Source organism: Suricata suricatta, chromosome X (genome assembly GCF_006229205.1).
Source record: "Suricata suricatta isolate VVHF042 chromosome X, meerkat_22Aug2017_6uvM2_HiC, whole genome shotgun sequence".
NCBI lineage: Eukaryota > Metazoa > Chordata > Mammalia > Carnivora > Herpestidae > Suricata > Suricata suricatta.
The window spans coordinates 53,633,487-53,639,619 of record NC_043717.1 but is presented as its reverse complement, the minus strand read 5'-3'; positions in this window follow the sequence as shown (position 1 = coordinate 53,639,619).

The window sequence follows — 6,133 nt, the reverse complement described above, 5'->3', positions numbered from 1 at the left end:
AGAGCATATCCAGATAAAACTCACCACCTTCAGGCCAGGGACCAAACACTGCCCACAACAGGGAAAGAGAATCTCTGTAGAAGATGAGTCTGAATGATAAAGCAGCCAGGACAGAATAGCAGAGCACATAGCATACATTGGAGATACTCCCAGGAGCACCAGGCCTTGGGGAGCAGGGGACACTACACTACAGGGCACCATTAGACCTCTTCTTCATAAATCCATTACCATGAAGAATAAGAGATGTAGATCACTTTCCTTATACCAAGAAGCAGGCACAGAGATTTAGACAAATGAGAAGACAGAGAAATTTGTCCCAAATTAAAGAACAAGACAAGGCCATAGCCAGAGATCTGAGCAAAACAAAAATAAGTAATATGCTTGATAAATAATTCAAAGCAATGATTATAAGGATACTCATTAGACTTGAGAAAAGACTGGAGGACATCATTGGGACCCTTAACACAAAAATAAGGAATAACAAAGCAAAGTAAAAGGACTCAATGAAAAAAATAAGAAGCGCACTTGATGGAATGAAGAGTAAACAGGAATAAGCAGAGGCATATGTTAATGTCCTGGAAGACAATGGAAAGTTATCAAGCTGAACAAAAGAGAGACAAAACAATTGTGCAAAGCCAGAACTTAGGGAACTCAGTGACTCCATCAAACATAATAGTGTTTGTATTATAGAAGTCCCAGAGAAAAAGAGTGGAAAGGGCACAGAGAATGTATTTGAAGAAATAATACCTGAAAACAACCTTAATCTGGGGAAGGAAACATATCCAGATCCAGAAGGCACAGAGAATCCCCAACGAAATCAACAAAAGCAGATCCACACCATGACATATTGCAATTAAATTGGCAAAAAATAGAGATAAAGAAAAAAATATTAAAAGAATTAAGAGCAAAGAAGACAGTTACACTACAGGGAAACCACACAGTGCTATCAGTAGAATTTTCTTCCTCTTATTTTTTTAATTAAAAAATTTTTAATGTTGATTTATTTTTCAAAGAGAGAGAGACAGAGCACAAGCAGGAAAGGGGCAGAGAAAGACAGAGACACAGAATCCCAAGCAGTTTCCAGGCTCTGAGCTCTCAGCACAGACCCTGAATCAGGGTTTTGACTCATGAGCTATGAGATCATGACCTGAGCTAAAGTCAACTGCTTAACCGACTGAGCCACCCAGCTGCCTCTATTAGTGGATTTTTCAACATAAACATTCCAAGCCAAAAAGGAGTGATATGATATATTCAAAGTCCTGCATGGGAAACACCTGCAGCCAAGAATACTTTTTCCAGCAAGACAATCATTCAGAATGGAAAGAGATAGTTTCCCAGGCAAACAAAACTAAAGGAGTTCATGACCACTAAACCTGCTCTGGAGGAAATATTAATGGGACTCATTGAGTGGGAAGGAAAGGCCAAAAACAGCATCAGGATAGGAAACGCAGACGCAGTAAGAAATATTGAATATTTCTATAAAAAATCAGTGAAGGAACTCTCAAATTAAAAAGATGTAAACTATAGTTGCCTGGAACCAGAAAAGACCCCGAATAGCCAGAACAATCCTGCAAAACAAAACAAAACAAAACAAAACAAAAAACCTCACAAAAAGCAAAACAAAGAAACAAAGCTGGAGGCAACACAACTCCGGACTTCAAGCTGTATTACAAAGCTGAAGTTATCAAGACAGTATGGTACTGGCACAAAAACAGATCAATAGAACATAATAGAGAACCCAAATATTGACCCACAAACGTATGGACAACTAACCTTTGGCAAACCAGGAAAGAATATCCAATGGAAAAAAGTCTTTTCTGCAAATTGTCCTGGGAAAACTGGACAGTGACATGCAGAAAAATCAACCTGGACCACTTTCTTACACCACACAAAAATAAACTCAAAATGGATGAAAGACCTAAACATAAGACAGGAAGCCAGCAAAATCCTAGAGAAGAAAATGGGCAACAACCTCTTTGGCCTCGGCCACAGCAACTTCTTACTCAACACGTCTCCAGAGGCAAGGGAAACAAACCCAAAAATGAACTATTGGGACCTCATCAAAATAAGAAGCTTCTGCACAGCGAAGGAAACTATCAGCAAAACTAAAAGCATCTGGTGGAATAGGAGAAGATATTTGCAAATGAAATTTCAGATAAAGGGTTAGTATTCAAAATCTATGAAGAACTTCTCAAACTCAACACCCAAAAAACAAGTAATCCAGTGAAGAAAGGGGCAAGAGACATGAGCAGACACTTTTCCACAGAAGACATCCAGATGACTAACAGACACATGAGAAAATGCTCAATATCATTCACCATCAGGGAAATACAAATCAAAACCACAATGAGATACCACTTCATACCCATCAGAATGGCTAAAGTTAACAACTTATGCAACAACCTATGTTGGCCAGGATGCAGAGAAAGAGGAACTCTTTTGCACTACTAGTGGGAATGCAAACTGGTGCGGCCACTCTGAAAACAGTATGGAAGTCCCTCAAAAAATTAAAAATAGAACTACCTAATGACCCAGCAATTGCACTACTAGGTATGTATCCAAACGATACAGGTATGCTGTTTTGAAGGGGCACATATGCCGCAATGTCTATAGCTGCACTATTGACAATAGCCAAAGTATGAAAGGAGACAAAATGTCCATTGACTGATGAATGGATAAAGATGTGTTTTGTGTTTGTGTGCGTGTGAGTGAGTGAGTGTGTGTGTGTGTGTGTGTGTGTAATAGAATATTACTTAGCAATCCAAAAGAATGAAATCTTGCCATTTGCAACAATGCGGATGGAACTAGTGTGTATTATGCTAAGTGACATTAGTCGGTCAGAGAAAGACAAATATCATATGGTTTCACTCATATGTGGAATTTAACATACAGAACAGATGAATATAGGGAAAGGAAGCAAAAATAATATAAAAACAAGGAGGGAGACAAACGATCAGAGAATCTTAAATACAGAGAATTAACTAAGGGTTGCTGGAGGGGTTTTGAGTGAGGGGATGGGCTAAATGGGCAAGGGGTATTAAGGAGGACACTTGTTGGGATCAACACTGGGTGTTATCTGTAAGTGATAAAGCACTAAATTCTATTCCTGAAATCATTTTTACACTATATATGCTAACTAATTTAGATGTGAATTTTTTTAAAAGGATGTAAAATATGACACCTTAAGCCTAAAATGTGGGGAGAAAAGTAATGGGTTAAAACTTAAAGGACCATCAACTTAATACAGACTGCTATACGCAGATGATGTTATACACAAACCTGATGTAACCACACCTCATGAACACTAATAAATATGCAAAGCACAAAGAGAAAGAATCCAAATATATCACTAAAGAAATCCAGCAAAACCATGAAAGAGAGAAGAAAAAGAATCAGAGAAAATCTTCAGAAACAACATCAAAAAAGTAATAAACTGGCGATAAATCTCTCTCTCTCAAAGATTACTTTGAATGTAAATGGACTAAGAGTTCTCATTAACAGACATACAGTGGCACAGTGAAAAAAACCCCCCACAAGACCCATCTATATGCTACCTACAAGAGACTCATCTCAGACCTAGAGACAGCTGTAGATAGAAAGTGAGGGGATGGAGAAACATTTATCCTACAAAAAGATGTGAAAAGAAAGCCAGAGTAGCAATAATTATAGCAAACAAACTAGACTTTAAAACCAAGACTGTATGGTGCCTGTGTGGTCAGTTAAGCATCCGACTTTTGGTTTTGGCTCAGGTCATAACCTCACAGCTTTGTGGTTTCAAGCTCCACATCAAGCTCTGTGCTGGCAGCATAGAGCCTGCTTGGAATTCTCATAACCTCTCTTTCTCTGCTTCTTTCTCACTTGTGCTGCCTCTGCATCTCTCAAAATAAATAAATAAAATTTAAAAAATTAAAAAAACCCAAAGACTGTAACAAGAGACAAAGAGGGGCACCATATGATCATAAAGGGATAATCATATAAAAGACAACAATTGTAGGGGCTCCTGAGTGGCTCAGTCAGTTAGGCTTCCAACTCTTGATTTCAGCTCAGGTATATCTCACGGTATGTGAGTTTGAGCCCTGCATCAGGCTTTCTGCTGACAGCGCAAGAGCCTGGTTGGGATTCTCTCTCTCCCTTTCTCTTAACCCTTCCCCCACTCACGTGTGCTCCCTTGCTCTCAAAACAAATAAATAAACTTTTAAAAAAGTTACAACAGTTGCAAACATTTATGCGTCAAACATAAGAGCACAAAAATACATAAAAGTTAATAACAAACAACAAACATAAAGGAACTAATCTATAATAATACAATAATAGTAAGGGACTTTAACACTTCACTTATATCAATGGACAGATTATCTAAACAGAAAATCAACAGTAAAACAATAATTCCTTTCATATAGATGGACTTTGTATTTGACAAAGTATGATATCCATTGATGATAAAATCTCTCAACGAAGTAGGTTTAGAGAGAACATACAACATAATAAAGGCCATATATGAAAAACCCACAGCAAACATCAATGGGGAAAAACTGAAAGCTTTTTCCCTAAGGTTAGGAGCAAGGCAATATGTCCACTGTCACCATTTTTATTCAACATATTAATGGAAGTACTAGCCACAGCAATCAGACAACAAAAATAAACAAAACACAGGTATATTGGTAAGGAAGAAATAAAATTTTCACTATTTGCAGATGACATGATACTATATATCAAACACTGGAAAGACTTGTCCCTAAAAGTACTAGAACTAAAAAACAAATTCAGTAAAGTCACAGGATAGAAAATAAATGTACAGGAATCAGTTGCATTTGCATCTCTATACACCTATAATGAAGCATCAGAAAGATAAGAAAAACAATTCCATTTACCAATGTGCCAAAAGAAAATAAGATACCTAGGAATAAACCTAACCAAAGAGATGAAAGGCTGGTACTCTGAAAATTATAAAACACAGATGAAAGAAATTGATGATGACACAAAGAAATGGGAAGACATTCCATTCTCATGGATTGGAAGAACAAATATTGTTAAAATGTCTATATTACCCAAAGCAATCTGCATATTTAATGCGACCCTTATCAAAATTACAACAGCATTCTTCACAGCACCACAACAAACCATCCCAAAATTTGTATGGAACCAGAAAAGAACCCCCTAATAGCCGAACCAATCTTGAAAAAGAAGAGGAAGGCTTGAGGTATCACAATTCTAGGGTTCAATTTATATCACAAGTCTGTAGTAATCAAGAGAGCATGGTACAGACACAAAAACAGACACATAGGTCTTTAGAATATAATAAAAAATCCAGAAATAAACCCACGATTATATGGTCAATCAATCTTTGATAAAGCAGGAAAAAACATCCAATGATGTTGGGAAAACTGGACAGCAACATGCAAAAAGTGAAACTGGACCACTTTCGTATACCATACACAACAATAAATTGAAAATGAATTAAAGACCTAAATGTGAGAACTGAAACAATAACAATCCTAGAAGAGAGCACAGACAGGATCTTGTGTGACATAAAGCGGTAGCAACATTTTTCTAGATATGTACCCTGAGGCAAGAGAAACAAAAACAAAAATAAACTACTGGGACTTCACCAAAATAATATCTTCTGCATAATGAAGGAAACAATCAAAGAAACTAAAAGGCAACATACAGAATTGTAAGGGATTTACAAATGACATATCCAATAAAGAACTAACATCCAAAATATGTAAAGAGCTAATACAATGCAACACCTAAATCCCAAATAATCCAATTAAAAATGGGAAGAAGACATGAACAGACATTTCTCCAATGAAGACATACAGAATGGTCAACAGACACATGAAAGGATGCTCATCATCACTCATCATCAGGGAAATGCAAATAAAACCTACAATGAAATATCAACTCACACCAGTCAGAATGTCTAAAATCAACAACACAAGAAACAGGTGTTGGCAAGCATGTGAAGAAAAAGAAACTCTCTTGCACTGTTGGTGGGAATACAAACTGGTGTAGCCAATCTGGAAAACAGTATGGAGTTTCCTCACAATATTAAACATGGAATTTCCTTATGATCCAGCAATACACTACTGGGTATTTACCCAAGGAATTAAAAAACATTAACTGAAAATAA